General features: G+C 39.8%; 1 long non-coding RNA gene across 1 annotated transcript in view; it reads right to left on the reverse strand.

Moving 5' to 3' along the window:
* LOC117949097 overlaps positions 1-3,089 on the reverse strand; it is a 15,407-nt gene extending 12,318 nt beyond the window's left edge. The window contains exon 1 of the long non-coding RNA XR_004657621.1: positions 3,080-3,089. This is a non-coding gene — a long non-coding RNA (uncharacterized LOC117949097). The remainder of the gene's footprint in view (positions 1-3,079) is intronic.
* Positions 3,090-19,819: the final 16,730 nt, after the last annotated feature.

Raw genomic sequence — 19,819 nt, forward strand, 5'->3', positions numbered from 1 at the left:
CCCCCCCCCCCCCTCCATCAAAGGTTCATGCCAGGTCAGCTGTTGCTGGTCATACCTTTACAACTTTGCGAGACTACTACCATGCTAAAGTGCACCACGTTTTATTGGACACAATGACACAAGAGCTTTAGAGACACTTTAGAGGTATTGAATGCATTCCACCATCTCATAGTGCAGCAGAACTGGAAGACACCGAGCTGCCCAACAGAGGCGCTCGACGCTGTCAGGAGGCTCTGTCATTTCTATGACATTGCTGATGAGGATAAATTGTTGAAACTGAAAGTCTTTCATACATCCTACTCATGCCCCCCTCCAGTCACTGTGGCATCTATTCAATCTATTTCAAAGACAACAGTGCTGATGTGATTTTCCCTTGCTTGTCTGAGCTGCTGACCATATATTGCACTCTCCCTGTGCCCACAGCGACTGTGGAACGTCCATTTTCCAAATAAAAACTGGTGAAGTCAAAACTCTGCAGCCTTTCCAAAAAAGAGAGGCCTTCTAAACTGCTTTGTTGGTCATTGAAAAGGATGTTCCAATCAATCACAGTCATAGGTGGCGCCAGGGAGGGGCTTGGGGTTAGTCTAGCTACCCCTAGGATTCTCATAGCACCCCAAATAAATTGCTGTAGTGTAAAAAAACATTTTCAATAATGTGTTAATTTACTATACTTTAAAAAAATTATAAATAGATTAATAAAACAAATAGATTATTTTCAGAACAAAAACGTGGAGCAAACACAGGTGATACTATTCAGCCAATGGGTGCAGCACACATTAAACCTCTGACCTTACTTCTGCAGTACCGTATTTACACAGAAGAAGAGTGTAATATTTGGAGTTGTTAGGATCAGCAAAGTGAGTGTTACATTTGTAATGGGTCATTTAAAAAAAAAGCTGAGACTGAGATATGATATGATATGATATGATATGATATTGTTGATATGATATGATATGATGTGATATAATATGATATGATATTGTTGATATGATATGATATGATATGATATTGTTGATATGATATGATATAGATATGGTGAACCTGTCACCAACCAGCTGGAGGAAGATGACCTGACCGCGGCCGTGATTGCTGCTGAGGACGCCTAACGTCACACTGCTGGGAATGACACCGGACCAGGGGTCGCACAGCGAGACCACAGTGGGGGAGGATTCCTCCAATAGGGGTCTATGCATAAATTCACTCTTATCTCTGTCTCGTTGCAGAACATTACAGTGAAAATGGGTTTTACAGAACTGAATAAATGGATCACCAAATCCAAAGTTCTACAGCACTGAAAACATGTTTGAAACAGGTTCAGTGTCTTATTTAGATATATTAAGTCTCTACAGATATGAAAAACATTACATTATTGTTACCATGTGTGCAAGTATGAACACTGTGTGGGGATGCATGTGTGTATGTTTGTGTGTGTTTACGTGTTACTATTTGGGCTGCTGCATTACTCCTCTGCAAATATAAGCTACTGTATGAAAGCAGCAGTAATGATTGTGTAAGCCCGGCTTGTTGGCTGGTAGCTGGAACATGTTCGGTTGGCTAAGCAGAGTTTCATGGTGCCGTTGTATCGGCAACTTTAGTGCATGAAAAACTCAATTGAATCAATCTCTCTCTCCCTCTTGTTTGCACGCTTAGCAAACCGCTGCGGAGGTGGGAGTGTATATGTGCGCCAGTGTGTAGGCTACGTGTGGCAAGGGAAACTCTTCAGAGCACCCTCATTGAAACGTCAGCAACGCCATAGCCCCAGCAAAAAGAAATCTCTGGCGCCGCCACTGTTCACAGTGTTGTGATTGACATATTCCAGGACATGGCCAACAGAAAGATTCTCTAATGACGAGAGCCGTATGTTACACACACGCACACATTCTTCTTTTTTTTTTTCTTACTCACACACTCACTCAAGCAAGCTCTCTCTCACTCACTCACTCACACACACACACACACACACACACACCTAGATTTTTATTTCAATCACAGTCTGATGTAAGGATGTAACGATTACCGGTGTAACGGTAAACCACGGTAGAAATGTTGATGGTAACAATGATCCTTTTTACCACGGTGTGGAAATCCTATGTTTAATCCTTCCCAGCTTAATCAGAGGCTCCTGAAGTGGCCACGCAGGCGAACTGCACTCAAAAAGAAGAAGGGGACCGAATGTAGCAGCAGACTTTTGCTAGCAATGTGCAATCGCCAGTAAAGAGACTAGCCTGTGGAGCCACAGGCTTAGCTATTAAAGGTGTATTACACTGTTTACTCTGTTGTGGAAATGTGTGCTGTGATAGATGTGTCTTTTTCTCACTTTGTGTTACTGAGCAATGTGTTAAATTTATGTTAATTATTACAGAGAAATTATAATATTGTTCCTTGTTATATGCTGGTGGCTATAACATTTAGTTTGGTAAATAACGTTCATAGTAAGTCAAATTATTATTTGCTTACTTCATGTTTGACTTGTAAATAAATCTTCATGGATCTCTGGTTCCAGTTCTTACCGGACACCAGCTACAGCGGGCCAGTGTTTCAGTAGCCAATCAGTAGTTTTTACAAGACTATTGCCTATATTTTTGTAATGTAATAAACACTGTTAAATTTTGAAAAATTTCAGCTTGTGTAGGCCTATCAATGCTTTCTGAACATATTGAAAAATACTTTTAAAACACAGTGACAATACCAAAAACCGAGATAAGTGTTGTCACTATAACTGTGGAGTTATATTTTCATACCATTACATTCCTATTCTGATGTCAGATTGTTGCATTTTGGATAGATAATATTTGTGTGAATGTAGTCTTATATAAGGATCTCCTTACTTCATTCTAAGGTGTGCAGTATTGTGGATTTAGTATCATGTAACACTTCATATTGTTATTGTTATATAGTTTGGATACTGCATGTAAGCTTACATTTTGCTTGGACAAGGGTTGCATTTTTGGGATGAATTTGTGTGAATGTCTGAATGTACAGTCTAATGTAAGGCTCCATATTTTATTTTGAGGTGTACAGTTGTGGATTTTGTGTTATGTAAAAATGTCAAATAGACAGTTGTTAAAATAACGATTACATACAGTATATTGTTAACAAATCTTGTTCCAGTTGCCGTTTTTTGAATTTGATCCCCTGTCACTCAAAAGCTCTCGGCACGCCCCTGCTTCACTTAATAAAATGTGTAAGAAGTGGGATTGCAAACACAAAGACTGTACATTTCCCCCCTTGTTTCTTAAGCCGCCTACACATGATCCGCTGCATATCCGTGAGGTAGGACGCAGAGCAGACGGGCAAAGCACAGCACAGGAACGGTCATTGGTCTGCCATTGGTTGTACCTTGAAAGGTCACCGGCAACTAGGTCAAAGTTGAAATAATTAGAATTTTGAGTGCAGTGAACAACAGCAATTCGGGGGGTAGCGGCCTGCCTAGTTGGGCGGCAGCACTCTCCCCACACAGGAAAACAATGGAACGGCCAGCGCAGCAAAGTTTTACCGCGTATGTAGGCTGCTTAAAGGTGTGTTCATACAGAACCAGAGGGAATTTTAGACATGGTTCAAGAAGTGGACATGAATGGAAACAAACACGCCCAGATGGGACAACTGAGTATAGTAGAAAATGTTCCAACATAAAAACCTACTGTGCACTACATGCTCCGTACCAAATGGCAGACAGACACAAGTAGAGACTATCTGGGGAACACAGTGGAGCATTTAGCTGCTAGAGCCAGATATTTCCTTTAGGAGTTGGTATAGACAAAAAAAAAAACCATTAGGTGGACAGGAACATGACTCAAAATAAATGCTACTCCGTAACTGCTGGATAAAATAAGCATTTATTTGCTAAAATGTTAGCCATATCAACATGAAATGTGATTATATTTAGTGATATATGTAGTGATAGTGTTGTGTTCACAGCTTGTTCACAGTTATTGCAGGTTTAAACTGCAGTTGTGAGGAAGGTATTGTTTCAGTGTGGACAGGAAGACCGATTATAGCAACGGATAACTCTCTCAACGCACATATGGCATTTGAGCGTTATATTAAGGCTAAGGAAAATCCAAACCTATCTTTTAAGCACAGAATGTGTGATAGCAGTGTTTATAGCTCAACAGCTATAGAAAACAAGTTGTCTCATAGTTTTCATTCTATTTGAAGTTAGACTAATTTGTTATACCGCGTGAAGCTTTGAATTGATTAGGACTGTGACCCTAGCTCCACAATCACAGTTTCATGACAGAATTTGGAACTAAAGAGATTGATAACGCACAAGAGTGATACATCACATGAGCTGTGTATTGTGTAAGTGAACAAATAAAAAGCTAAATGGGTCAGTGAGTGTGTGTGTGTGTGTTTGTGTTTGACTGTGGTGCTATGCATCCATTCTCAGGCCAGACCGTCTGACTCAGCCCCCTGTCAGCAGGACGAGGCAGATGGGAGACATAAAACGCTCCATGCCTTGACAAGGTAGTCTGTCAAAGTTAGGGAGAACAGTCACAGGGGTAATGTTTTGACAAGGCATTAAATGTCTCCTTCGCAGACGTCCTGTATGTCATTCCATGAGATTGATGTACAGATACAGATGGCTGTATAATGCATGCCTATGGGGATTCTGCATGCTTATGTCTTGACTTTTGTTATCCTCTGGTCCACATTTAACTTGGCTTATGCTTATCCTTAGCCATGTCACTCCAAATCTCAAACGTCGCTGTATGAGTGAGTGATTAAAATGCGATTAGGATTGACTTTCAACAATTCATTTAAGATCTGTATCACTTCATTTGTGTCATGAGGTGTTGCTTGCTGCCTAAATTAATTTTCATGTCTTCTTTACAGACTGTATTTAATAAATTATGTCCAGTTTTACATGTCACCTCGGGCCATTAGTTGCCTTTTTGGAGTTGTTGTGTTAGACCATGACATGTCCCTTCTCCTTTATCCTGCCGTTTTCTTTTACCCCACTCTCCTAGGCTGTCAAATTTTAGAAATCTCAATTCAGGGTGAGACAATTACATCCAGTCTTTGCCACAGGGCATGCCCTGAGCACCAACAGACCTTTTACCCTGTATAAATCTAAATGATCTGTTTAGTTACCAGTATCATTTTTTTCTAAACTCTTTCAAATGACTGGGCACCACCTGGGGCTATGCCTGAAGAAATTAGTTGCCGTGCAGTGTGTGGATGTGTTTACCTTTCTACTAAAAGGCTCCAAAATAGGTGATGAACTTACATTGCATAGATAATCTGTGGTAACCAGAGCTTGCTGCTGATACCACAGTTACTAGAGCCAAAAGAGCTCTAACATAAGTAGTTGATTGTCATGGGAGTCTGCATTATGTCAAGATCATTGCCATGACCGTTTTTTTGCCATTTATGGCATTTTTTAAAGAACATCATATTTAAAGGATCCATTCTTGTCTGACAGTGTAGAATTAGAATTACAGACAATGTCATATACTAAATATGTTGTCATGTTGACCTGCTACATTACAATATTTAGGTAGGCTACTGGTGTTATGGTTGTGTATTTTTCTGTTTTAATTTGGTAGTCTGGTTTTCTGTCTAGTCTCTTTTATTACTTCCTGTCTTTTATTTTTCCCACCCTTGTGATTGTCTGATGTATTTCACCTGTTTCAGCTCTTGCTGTTGCTTGTTGTGTTGCCCTTGTCCTGTGTCAAATCATCTGTTTTCAGTTTGGATTGCGTGTGTGTTAGTCTACCCTGTTTAGGTCTTGGTATTCCTGGTTGCTGTCATTTCTAGTTTTGTTTGGACTTCTATTTTATTTTTGGAATAACTTTTACCTGCTTTTACCAAGGTCTCCTTTTGTTTGTATATGTTTTTATTGCTATTAAATCCTCCAACTATTCAACAGCCAACCGTCTTTGCTTTTGGGTTTGCCAATCTCCAAAAAACACAACAACCGGAAGATCTAGTGATTGCTAATCATCATCAAACACACCTAAGGCTATTAGGACTGTCAAACATTTGGCCGGTATTTGGTCAAAAAACAAAGTACTGGACAAAAAATAAAATCTTGACTTGATAATGGCTCTCACAAAGTTATTACACTTCATCTTGAAAAGGACATATAAATGCCTGCTACTAATTCCATGGCAAACCATGGAAATGTCAAGACATTTTACTAAACGCTCAAAACTGTCAACATCATTGTGATGCTAGAGAAAAAGACATTCTTTCCTTGGGACCATGCGTGTCTTTACAGAATGCCATATGCAGCAAATTCATCCAATTGCTGTTGAGATATTTCAGTCTGGATTAAAGTGGGCAGGCCAACATCCCTAGAGCAACACTGCTAATGTGGCCAAACATTTATCTATCTATAACATGAATGATACAATCACGAATTTTTGAGCTTGAGTTGTGATGATTAAATACTACGTCAATAAATCTACAAAAATTCAAAAAACTTCAAACACTAAAGTCATTTACCAGATTCACACAGCTTCGTTTGTAGTAAGATAGTTCATGACCCAGTATTTAGCAAACACTTTTACATTCTCCACAACATGGCTGAATACACTCCTCTCCTGTCATGCTTTTCCCTCCTAATAGCTCAGAAACTCTGTCAGAAGTAGCATGTGTGTGGATTGCTCGTTTGGATTGTTTTGTTGATCCATTTGGTGCTCAAATATTTTGGACACCCCAGCAATCATGACAGATTGCAGATTTGACACGTTGTTGTGCCGTGCTGCTTCATATTCATGTATTAACTAGGGGTATTGGCCAGGGAGAAAATGTTTCCCTTCTCCGACAATATCCTGGAAGGACACCCTCAAGTCTCTTCTTGATAATACCCAGGAGGGTGACAGACTGGGTAATAATTTGATTACCTCTTCATCTTTTAGGGTAGGCATGCATAAGCATGTGTATGTAAACAACAAACTCGCAGCTGTTAGACCCCATTTCACTAAAGGACTGCTGAATCACAGAGCGCACACACAACACAGTGACAGTGTCAAGAAGCAGACCAAATATTTATTACTCCAAAACAACGTTTCCCCTCCCAACAAATACATTAAATACCATTTTCCACATGCCAGTGTGTTTACTGGAATTAAAAACAGTGTTGAGCACACATACAGTGAGGGAAATAAGTATATGAACACCCTGCTATTTTGCAAGTTCTCCCACTTAGAAAACATGGAGGGGTCAGAAATTGCCATCGTAGGGGCATGTCCACTGTGAGAGACATAATCTAAAAATAAAATCCAGAAACCCCCATGTATGATTTTTTAACTTTTTATTTGTTTGATACAGCTGCAAATAAGTATTTGAACACCTGAGAAAATCATTGTTAATATTTGGTACAGTAGCCTTTGTTTGCAGTTCCAGAGGTCAAACGTTTCCTGTAGTTTTTCACCAGGTGTGCACACACTGCAGAAGGGATTTTGGCCCACTCCTCCACACAGATCTTCTCTAGATCAGTCAGGTTTCTGGGCTGTCGCTGAGAAACACAGAGTTTCAGCTCCCTCCAAAGATTCTCTATTGGTTTTAGGTCAGGAGACTGGCTGGGCCATGCCAGAACCTTGATATGCTTCTTACAGAGCCACTCCTTGGTTATCCTGGCTGTGTGCTTCGGGTCATTGTCATGTTGGAAGACCCAGCCTCAACCCATCTTGACCCATGAGGGAAGGAGGTTGTTCCCCAAAATCTTGCAATACTTGGCACCGGTCATCCTTTCCTTAATACTGTACAGTCACCCTGTCCCATGTGCCAAAACACGCCCCCAAAGCATGATGCTACCACCCCCATGCTTCACAGTAAGGATGGTGTTCTTGGGAGGGTACTCATCATTCTTCCTACAAACACGGTTAGTGGAATTATGACCAAAAAGTTCTATTTTGATCTCATCTGACCACATGACTTTCTCCCATGACTCCTCTGGATCATCCAAATGGTCATTGGCAAACTTAAGATGGGCCTTGACATGTGCTGGTTTAAGCAGGGAAACCTTCCGTGCCATGCATGATTTCAAACCATCACGTCTTAGTGTATTACAACAGTAACCTTGGAAACAGTGGTCCCAGTTCTTTTCAGGTCATTGACCAGCTCCTTGTGTAGTTCTGGGCTGATTTCTCACCTTTCTTAGGATTATTGAGACCCCACGAGGTGGGATCTTGCATGGAGCCCCAGTCCGAGAGAGATTGTCAGTCATGTTTAGCTTCTTCCATTTTCTAATGATTGCTCCAACAGTTGAACTTTTTTCACCAAGCTGCTTGGCAATTTGCCCGTAGCCCTTTCCAGCCTTGTGGAGGTGTACAATTTTGTCTCTAGTGTCTTTTGACAGCTCTTTGGTCTTGGCCATGTTAGTAGTTGGATTCTTACTGATTGTATGGGGTGGACAGGTGTCCTTATGCAGCTAACGACCTCAAACAGGTGCATCTAATTTAAGATAATAAATGGAGTGGAGGTGGACATTTTGAAAGCAGACTAACAGGTCTTTGAGGGTCAGAATTCAAGCTGATAGACAGGTGTTCAAATACTATGACATACAATGACATATATATACAATGACAATTTCAGACCCCTCCATGATTTCTAAGTGGGAGAACTTGCAAAATAGCAGGGTGTTCAAATACTTATTTTCCTCACTGTATACTGCCTTAAAAGCCTCAGGCTAAGGAGATCTAATATTGTCTAAAATTGCATAAGGATTGGATGTTTATTTCTAAATTATTGAGATGAAGTTGTGTTTTTTTATGGTTTTCTGGCCTTCAACCTTTCTTCACCAGCTGTAGTGCATTACCTCGATGTTGTGGCAAATGCAGTCACATCTCACCTGCTCCACGCCCTTCTTCTTGAGACAGGCCTTGTCTGCAATACAGGCGAGCAAATTTAATCTGCCAGTCAACTGAAGCGCCACACTTATCTAATCGAACCTGCAATACAGGGCTATGCTCTATTGCCTTTGCATAACACCCACTCCATGTTTGTAACCCCATAGCCCAAGGTAGCACTGATATATTGTCATTTCACTTATTGTAAACAAAGGCCAGCTCCACCTCTAGCTACCCTTTTTCTCTGTTGCTTTCTGTTATTGTCAGGAGTTTATCTCTGGGGCACCTGTACTAAAGTTCACATTACTCAAATAATCACAAATGCTTACTATGTAAATGCACACATAGACGATCACAGTGAACGAGGAAGAAAAGATACATAGGGTCACTGAGAATTCATCGTGCCAGGGACTAATGCATTTCTGCTTAAGTCAGCAGGGGAGATGTTAATGCTGCTGTGAGAATTAATGGAAGTATTGGCTTACAAACTTTTGGTAATACATTATTGTGGCTCCGAGCGACCGGCTTCTCGCTGGTTGTTTTTCAATTGCACAGACTGCAAGGGAGTTTGTACTTCCTGTTTTAATTAAACACTGGATAAGCAAATAGTAACTCAGATAAACTATGGGCTCTGTGGTCACCTGTTTCCTTTTTCACAGAATTAGATGATCCAAGTTTAAGTATTTATAATAAAACTAAGATATGATTGATGATAGATGGTAATATGTAGTGATAAATAAATATATTCAAGAGGACTTTTTCTTTGAATATGGAAATCATCTACCATGGCTACTGGTAGCCAAAACTAAAAAATCTGCCAACCAGAAGCAACAACAGTTGCAAAGTGCAAAACAATAGTGGCTTTGTGTTTGTATGAGAAACATACGAGCATACAGTAACTGGATACTTTCTAAAGTTTCACCAAAGATACCACTGCAGAGAAAGTGGCCATTTTGTGAATGAAGTGGCCTCAAACAATGGTTGATTTGTAGGGGAGACATCAAAATAAACATCCCATGCAACCCTTTCTGTGCAAAAAACATGTTTTCCTGTTATTATCTGTTGATGTCCAAAGGATAACTGTTCCATGGAAACATTGGCAGTTGGACCCGTTTCAAACACAGGTACAGTGCTCTGTCTAGTCTGGTATGATATCCGTTCCAAATTGGCACTCAGTCAGGTTCAAAAAGAAACAAACTACTGCCAGCTCAGTTACTGCTGTCAACGAAGTTGTGTTCTGTTGCCAATGTGTTAACTGGTCGAGTGACTAACATCTAAAAGGATCTGAGTGAATTTGAAAGAAAGACAGCAATGTGCAACAATGTCATGATCTCAATGTGTGCAAAAGTCTGTCTCTTAACAGTGATGTTGGAGTACTTCTTACAGACCGTTGTAAGAGCCTGTAAATTATTATAATGCTCCTTTTTGACTGCTAGACACCAGAAACCTATTTAGGTAAACCAGAAACTTCAACTTCAATCCAATTGCAGGAATTTAGTTCTCTTGTGGTTATTTGGCCTTACTCCGACTCTCTTCTGGACACGTCTGGGCTGTGTTCCGTCCTCCTCGACGTGCCGTACCACACCTGGAGTGTCTCAGAAGCAGAGCGTCCTGCTGCCCGACTCACAGATTATATTGACTCTACAAGTATTTTGCAGAACAATCGTTTGTCTATCAAGCTAGTATCTATCTTCCAATCCAGGCACTCCTGCAGTTAAACTCCATTCATTCTCTTTTCTGGTGTCATCCTTAAAAAAGAAATCTGTAATGTGGCATCATGTTTTTCAACCTCAAAGATGAATCTCTCATTGGTCGTGGTGTTGTAAAGTAGAAATAAACAATAGTGGGTGTGTTTTGGTAAGCTGACTGTATACTCAAGACAGCCAGGCAGTAAGTGATACAGCCAAACGGCCTGCGGCTTGCGTTAAATTAGACTTGGCGGGTATCTTTAGGAGAGCGGAGAGCCCCTTCATGCACGTTTCCGGGACGCGCCGTGATGCAAATGGTGGATAATCAAACATAGACTTGAATGGCCGCAATTGCCCCCAGGGCACGCCACGCGCCCGGAACGCAGCACAGAAGCGCCTAGTGGAAATTAGGTCCTCCAAAGTGTTCATTCACTCAGACAACAAGCGAGTACACGCTAAAATAAACCCAAAAAATAACTGATCCTTACTGGCAATCAAATGCTTTTGAATTTTTGATCTAATCTGTCTTTAACACTCTCTAAGTCATCTTTGTATCCATTGATTGTGTTGCACAATAAACTGATATTTGACAGAATAATCAACAGTGGCAGCTAGTCACCTTATCTCCTATGTTTCTAGTCCTCCTCTGTTCCTGACCTGGAACCTCATTTTCTCTGTACTGGCTTATAGTGGTTCCAAAAGAATTCTGGACTCTTTATAAGCAGTGAGCATGCCACTTGGCCGAGGGTGTCCAGCCTGAGATCCAGCGGGTTTGTGCCATGAATAGACTGTTCTCTTTGGGTGTAAACATGGACGGAGCAGTCAATGTCACAAAAAAGCCAATGCTGTCAGTGCAAAAGGTTGAACAGAAAACTACTGTGAAATGTCACATTCTACTTTGGATAAAGGCTTTCAAGCAGTTCAGAAATTTCAGCGTATGCTGCCATCCAAAAAACATTCAGATAGCCTGTAGCATGGACATTTGTATGCTAACATGCTGATACCACACACACACATACACACACACACACACCTCCAACTAATAGACACTGTGTGAAAAATACTGAATGTTTTCTTGTCCAAAAACATTACATGCATGATCCTACCCCAAATTTGGAATTCTGGAGAACCAACTTGTCCAAGCAAAGTGTTCTCATGTCAAAGAGAGGATTCTATCTCCACCTAAAGCAATTTTGTTGGTGCTCCACATGAGAGAGCTCTGTTATATTCCAGGCATTTTTTTGTATTATGTATGTCAACACTGTACAGCTCACCGAGAATGCATACGTAAAATGATTTATTCAGTTCAGTACCATCCTTATTAAACCTATGACCGTATATGGTGATAAAGTACAAAACAGAGCAAAATGCAGTGGATTTCCTCACCCAAGGTTACACAATGTTACACAATGCAGTAAACTAGCAGGCAATTAAAATGGGGGAAAAACACATAAATAACACTGTGACATCAAAGTACTTTTTTTTTTAAATAAATATCCCAAAGGTTACAGAAGTAAAAGGACATCTGAATAGGTTTCTCAGACAAGTTTACTCTATGCTTATTGCTTTATTAAGTCAACTCCCCACTTTTTTTGAGAAGCTAGCTAGGCTGTTGAAATAAGTCCATGAAGATTATTTCATTTCATTTTTATAATTGGTAAGAGTAGTGGTAGGCAATCATATGCCATGGTTATGCGGGTTCTTTATTCAAACCCCAAAACTTCACCAAATAATTTTATTTATAAAGGGAGATGTACTAAGCCTGGGCGCTAACTATTATAAATGATTTAAAGTTGTGCGCACAAAATGGCTGGGAGTGCTCTCGGTTAATGGGTGCAGACAGTGATGAACGCTACTCACTTCCCTCATGTTGTGTGTACAAACATGGGGATTTGCTCACAAACTGCAATATAACTCACAAAGACCAAGTTTCCTCTCATGGGAGAGATGTCACTGAAATTGCTGCGAGTACCCACAGGTATGGCAGGCATGGTGCTCTGGGCCTAGGACCACCCAAATCTTTTCTTTAAAAAAAACAACTTATAATGTATTTTTTTTAAATAATATATTGTTAATAATCTCATAGTTTTTGCTTAAATAGTCTACAATTTTCAAAAACAATTTCAAAAAGCTATTCAAGTCTATTTTGATGTTTCTGTAGAGGTTCAGCACATCGCGAGGTTCGGGATCAGATGCTGCTTGTCGGTTTGCTCGGCTAGCTCCAAGTGATCTGAAAGTGTGAAAATAATTTCCAGGGAAGGACAATGTTGCAACAGTCGTTGTTTAGGTACCCTAAACATGCACCAACGGTCTCAGAGTCATCTGCAATCAGGACATGATTGCCTTGTCTCTTGTGGTCCTTGTCTCTGCCACCCCAGGACGCTAGCGCGACTAGGTGCTAGCGCCTCTGCCTCTGACCCGCGAGTGGATGATAGCCTGTAGATCTGTCTTCTATGAATGAGGCCGCAACTCAACCGGTGTTGGTCTGTTAAGGCAATCAGCCTGTCTTTTATTATGTTGTTATATAAAATATATGGATTAAAATCAATTCATAAGTTGCTACAGAGCTGCAGGAGCATTTTTCTTTCTATATCCGCTTGTTACTGCTGTCAAGTAGTTTTTGGTGTTTTTTCCCCTCATGGTTTTCTCTTGTTATGGCCAATGATGCTTAGAGCTTCTTAATGTGATTTATTTCCTTTTGTGAAACATATTTATAACATGAATCATCACACTAAAGTAACAGCTTGTCTCGGTATGAAATAACTTGAATCTTGTTTTACGTGACAGATGACGTTGTCAATAAACAAGTTCTGTGCACGAGTATTGATTCAAACTGTCGGCCAGTGTTGTTGATCTGTATTGTTGAAAACTTAAAACAATAAAAAATAATTTTGTAATATTGTTATCTGAGCAGAACTATGAGCTATGTTTTGAGGAAATATTAGATGCCTGACCGCTTTTCCAGTCTATAGGCATTAGGTCTACAGAGCTTTGTGCTATAGCCCCGCCAGGTACGGTGCGTAATGGAGAACCAAGGAGAGTGATAGGTCCGTCTTTTGCACAGGAACTTTTTACAATGCAACTACATGTTTAAAGGGCATCAAGCTATTGAATCTCTATTATGTAAACACAGATAATATAAGAGTACATTAGTCAGTCATATGTATTAGGTTAAACAATGATTTGATAACGTTTTTTAAATTAAGGTTCACCCACAGTTGGTCTGGCTCTGGAAACTGGGATCCTGGCGCCGTGCCTGAGGCATGCCACTGCAATTTCCTTGCTTGGGCTGTTTTCTTGCTCACACTCAAGATGTCTCTCATGCTAGTGTCATGCCACAAAGAATAGCCACTGAAAGAGGAAATGGGGCTGAAAACAGTGAGTAAGACGCCAAAACACTGGAGGCGGATGGGGGGGGCAGCAACTACTCAAATTGCAGAGGTAAGAGAAAAACATCATCACTTTTTCTGGCAACAATCAATAACCTGCACAAACTAAAAACACAAGTGCACACCCATTCTCAGATCTCAGCATCAGTTTTCAGACAACGTAAAAAAGCAGAATCGTTTCGAGGCCAAAAGGCTTCGAGTCAGAGGAAAAACACTGCCAATTTGGAAATGCTGTACAGCTGAACATCAGGCATCTGACAAAACAGCCTCAAGTGAGGCAGCAATGTCATCACACCCTCATAACTGTGTTGTGCTAGTTTCCTGTAATTAGAATAAGGAACACATCTTTTGGGCAATAACAGTTATTAACAGGTTATTTCTTGTTTCAGTAATAAGATTAGATTAGCAATTTGGTAATTATATTACAGTTACTGATCCCAGTAAAGCCTTAAACACAACGAAAGTGATAATTGAAGCGCTTCAATTGATGCTGTTATGGCGCGCTACAGGCATCAGATTGGAAGAGGCGACACCACAGAGCGAGCTTTATTTTAGAAAAATATGCATCTATCTGGCAAAGTTATTTATATTAAAGATAACCCTTGTTGCATTAGACTTTCTACCTTAACTGGATTGGTTGTAAAAGTTCCTTCATAATCTAGCCAATTAATGTGACCATTACATTTTGTGAAGCTAATAGGACATGCATTTCTTTACATTCATTCATATTTATTTTTTAATTAATTAATTAATATAGGCTACGTAATTTGTTTATTGGCTCGATAATGCTTTTAAAAGGGCATGGAGAGAAATGATGATGACCACTGACTCTGCCGTCAATTACAAAACAGATGACTGATTTCTTTTTTCTGCGGTGACAACGGAGGCCACTATAAACATTGTAAATCAGTACGTTATAGTATACTTGCTTGTCCTTCATCCTCCACCGTAAAATGGTTTCATCACAATTATAGGGATTTTTAAAGAAACTTCGGACACCCAGCTGCCGTGACATTTTACAATGTTGGTGCCCCGCCACTGCAAAACTATGAGCGTAATGCACACAATCATTCATACCCTCTGCTCTTCCTGAGGCTGTTTGGTCTAGAGGATGATGCCCTTCTGTATGATATCCCTAAACTGATACTGAAGTCTGCACACAGGTCAAGTCAATGGGTTCCCTTTCTGTGTACTCTCTAGCTATGTTCTGTTCCCGTATTACACACTCACGTGTTATGTACAGTCCACATGCTGAGCATAATGATCAACTTGTGTAACCTTGCATACAGAGCTCGCTACATGGATGAGTAAATTATAGCCGGTCCCTTGCAGAGACAGAACCCAGGTAATGAAGAGGTGAGTGGAGATCATGGAGGGCTCTATGTGCTTTGACATAGAGTGGCTTGAGAAAGCTTACATACCTATGCTAAAGTTTATTAAAAAGAAGAATAAAAAAACATCTTATGGAAATTGATGTTAATGCCCTAATTTAAAAAAATTAGGAAAATCCAAACCTTTTAAGGACACTAATTTCCTTAGTGAATGAATGATGTATTGTAAATACATAAATATTCTTCCTTTAAATACAGTGGGCATAAGTATACACATGCAGATCTTTACTTTTAAAGGCCAGTTATTTCATGGATCCAGGATACTATGGATCCTGACAACGTTCCCTTGGACTTTGGAATTAAAATAGCCCCATACCCTCACCAAACATAGAGATTGGCATGGGGGACTTTCCATAAGATCATCTCTCAATCCAAATCAAATCAGCTATTAAGCTAACTGAAATAACACCGTTCCAATCTCTAGGTATAGTGAAAGATATGTGATGATAGGGGGCTATTTTAATTCCAAAGGCCAAGAGACCTTTATCAGTATGCATAGTATCCTGGATCCATTAATTAACTGGCCTTTAGAAAATAAAAATCTGCCTGCTTCTATGGGAATTTAACATAGGGGTGTGTATATTTGTGCCCAATGTATTTTAAGGAAGACATTTTTTTTATTTAGAATACATTATTCATTCATAAAGAAAATTGGTGTCCTTAAAAGGTTGGATTTTCCTAATTCTTTTTGATTAAGGCATTAAGATCAATTTCCAAGAACTTGTTTTTTTTTTTCATTCTTCTTTTAATCAACTTCAGCACGGGTGTGTAAACCTTCTCAAGCCATTGTAGAGGGGACTCTTTGAAGATCAAATGCCTGTGAGGGGGCATCCAGGTCCGGCCAGTCAAGCACAATTAAAACCTCTATGAGGCCGAGCCACTCTAAAGAGGTAATGAGAAAGGGCTTCCTCTAATCCTGCCTAATTATATTTAGATGCATGGCTGGATTGCAGTAACCATGAGGGATTCTACAGAGTCACTTTAGTTAACAGTATTGCTCGGTTAAGAAAGGTTCACCAAATACAGGACAGACAATACAGGCAGAATTGTGATTTCTACAAGAGAGTATAGTATTAGGAAAATTGCACTTGTGTCAGCTCATGCACCTAATATTTCTGATGGCGGTTTCTATGGTACGCTCATCAATCAGATCCTGGAGTTAACGGACTGTTCTTTTGTTGTTGGAGCGGACTTCAGTGCTGTGTGAATCCCAAATATTGATCGGTCGGATGCCGAGGTCACTGGGGACCAGGCTAAGGACCACAAATGCACTGAAACCATGGGCCAGCAACTTGGTGCTTATAGATATTTGGCCCACAGTTAATCCCATCTGTAAAGACTATTCCTTTTTTCAGGTAGACATAAATCTTTTTCCAGAATAGATTGTCTTTTTGCATTCCCTTAATTATTTCTTTCAAGTGATAAAGCGGTTTTACTTCCAATGGCATTGTTTGACCATAAAGGGTCCTTTGCACCACCACCATAGACCGTCTATCTCAACCGCTGCTACTTCTTTACTGAAAAATGAATCCTAACTCTTTTCAAGACCCCATGATATTGTGGGATGCAATAGAAGGGTTTATTAGGAGCAACAGCATACTACTCTGCTCTAATACGCGCAAAGCTAGATCACTTAAACTGAAAACCCTAGAAGATAAATTCATCAGATTGGACTCACTGTTACAAACTAATTTCAATTTTATCGGGTAGCTTCAAAACGATCATTAGACAAGAAAGAAATAACATTCTGAAATAGAAGTCTGAATTTCTAATTCATAGAGCAAGACAGCGCTATTACTTTCAAGGTGCTAGACCTAGAGACCCTCACGCTATGAGATTATGGTCCAGTGATTTTTTGCAGATGTTCCTAGGGCTGCACGATTATGGCCAAAATGATAATTGCGATTATTTTGATCAATATCGAGATCACGATTAATTATCACGATTATTTGTTGATTTTAACCAAAAAAAATTTATACTCACATAAGCTATTAATAACATCCATATTGGGCTACATTCCTCTTATGTTGATTCACATACTGAAATAAATAGCCTAGGATATATTGAAAAAAATAATCTGTGAGAAAGCTCCTTCACTTGTTTTTGACCGACTGCTATCTGTTGAACTTTCCTCACGTTACTCTATCCTCTGTGACTGTCTACATCTAGAAAATAAGCTGCGGCATGTAGACTGGCACATAATCAGATCATGGTTAATGGAGCTGTAGATGGGCTTTGCAAAAAACCCAGAGCCTTCTATGAATGGAATGACGCATTTAAAATATCGCTCGATTAAGCAAATTTGATCGTGGGAAGCCAAAATCAAAATCGCGATTGTGATTAAATTTGATTAATTTTGCAGCCCTAGATATTCCCGCTATTAAATCTTCAGATGGTAATATCAGCCCTGACCCTGCCGAAATAGCGGCAGAGGAGAGTAAGCCCCCAATGTCACTTCTCTCTCTTGATGCAATGAAAGTCTTTGATAGACTTGAGTGGCCATTTTTATGGTCAGTCTTAGAGGTGATGGGCCTTTGTAAAACTTTCATTGGTATGATAATGTTGTATTCTAATCCCTCAGCTCGATTCTTAACCAAACGCACCTCCTCCTCTTTATTTCCAATTTCTAGATCCTCCCGCCAAGGTTGCCCCTTGAGTCCTGCACTTTTAGTCATTACTCTAGAGCAGCTGGCTCAAGCCATTTGTCAATTGATTATGGTGTCACCAATATGGATACGTAATACACAGCATCATCTCTCATTGTTCGCAGATGATGTTTTGGTCTTTTTAGAAAACTCATCTTAGTCTCTTCCTTACCTTCTATCTTTAAGCAAAGAGCATGGAAGCTTATCAGGCTTTAAAATGAACTGGTCAAAGTCTGCACCACTTCATTTAAATGAATCTGCTCGCAATTCAACCATCTCTGCTAACATCCCCATTGTTAAGCAGTTTAAATATTTAGGCACTGAGTTCTTCCCCCACTTAAACCAAGATTGTTAGACATAACTGTTCTGTTGCTCTAAACAATGTTTTGAAAGCAATGGATAATGGATGGGTCTCCTTGTGTCAATTCAAGCCCGTATATCAGTGGTTAAAATGAATGTGTTACCCAGGATTAATTTTGTGAGCTCTATGCTACCTCTCTCCCCTCCTGCTGGCTATTAGCATAAATTACAATCAGCAGCATCTAAATTTATCTGGAAAGGCCAATGGCTTCGACTTAAGATGTCTACTCTACAGAGAAGGAAAGGTGATGGGGGCCTGTCAGTTCTCAACTTGAAATATTATTTTTGGTCCATCGTGTTAAGGCCCCTCTTCACTTGGTTTAGCCCAGATGTGTCTGTTTGCTGGCGTACCTTAGAAACTTTACATTCCACCACAGTAATAAGATGGTAATAGAGGGGTAAGAGTGTTATAAGCGGAAATATATAGGTAATAACTTGTAATTACCAAAGTAATAACAAGTAATAAGCTGTAGTACTGGGGTAATGAGGTGATAAGAAGGTAACAAATGTAATAACATGCAATGTAATAACTAGGAATGGGTTCGATGATAACCATATGTATATCTAGGTAGTGGTAATATAGTTATGTTTATATTGTAATAACATGATAATAATGGGGTGATATAAGTTGATGTTTTCACAGTATTATAGGCTACTATCTGCATAATACCTTCCAAATTATATAAAACTTCTTGGAATCTAAAATTGGTAATCACCTTACAATGCTGAAATTAATCAACCCTTTATGTTCCAAGTATTTCCCTTTAGTTTCAAAGTAATATTTTAGAAATTATATGTTTAATCTTATGACTCTTACCTGGAAACACATCTGGTATTGTCTGTGTATTAACCATGAATCAGCGGTGCAAAATGCAAAACTGACTGTTTCTATTTTATTACATGGTAATATTACAACAACAGAGGTGCAGAGATTAATTGGAAATCCTTCTGGTAGTTTCCAGGTAATCTCTTCACCTCTGTTACTCTAAAATTACCATGAAATAAGTCTGGCATGTAAAGTGCTACCAATGTTTCTAACACACAGTGCCAGCTACGCGTTGGCCCCGTTATCTCACATCTTATCAAGACTTGGAGATTAGCTGAAACATTCTGCCTTATAGCTTGTCACTGGCAGACAGTTCCCCTTTATTCAATAATACAACACTCCTGATTGGTGGGAGGCCGATAACAGCCCCACAATGGGAACAAAGGGGGCTTCATTGTCTAAACGGAGGGAACTGGGCACGCAATTGCCCATGACTGAGTATCAGAAGTATTACGCCAGACCATCAACAGATTCACTACAATTTCATTCATAGGACATATCTCACCCCCGAAAATGCACCACATGAAAATCATTAGCAGCCCTTTATGCACCTTCTGCCCAATAAAAGCACAATGCTTATCTACATATGATCTGGGAGTGCTCTCCCGTTGGAGAAAATGTCCACCTTGTTTAATGTTACTGTGCCTGTTTCTGTCAATGTCTTGATTCTGAATGCTGTCAGCATTTCAGTCTCTGGAACTCAAAAATGTGCTGTATTTGCT

Source organism: Etheostoma cragini, chromosome 8, assembly GCF_013103735.1.
Source record: "Etheostoma cragini isolate CJK2018 chromosome 8, CSU_Ecrag_1.0, whole genome shotgun sequence".
Lineage (NCBI taxonomy): Eukaryota > Metazoa > Chordata > Actinopteri > Perciformes > Percidae > Etheostoma > Etheostoma cragini.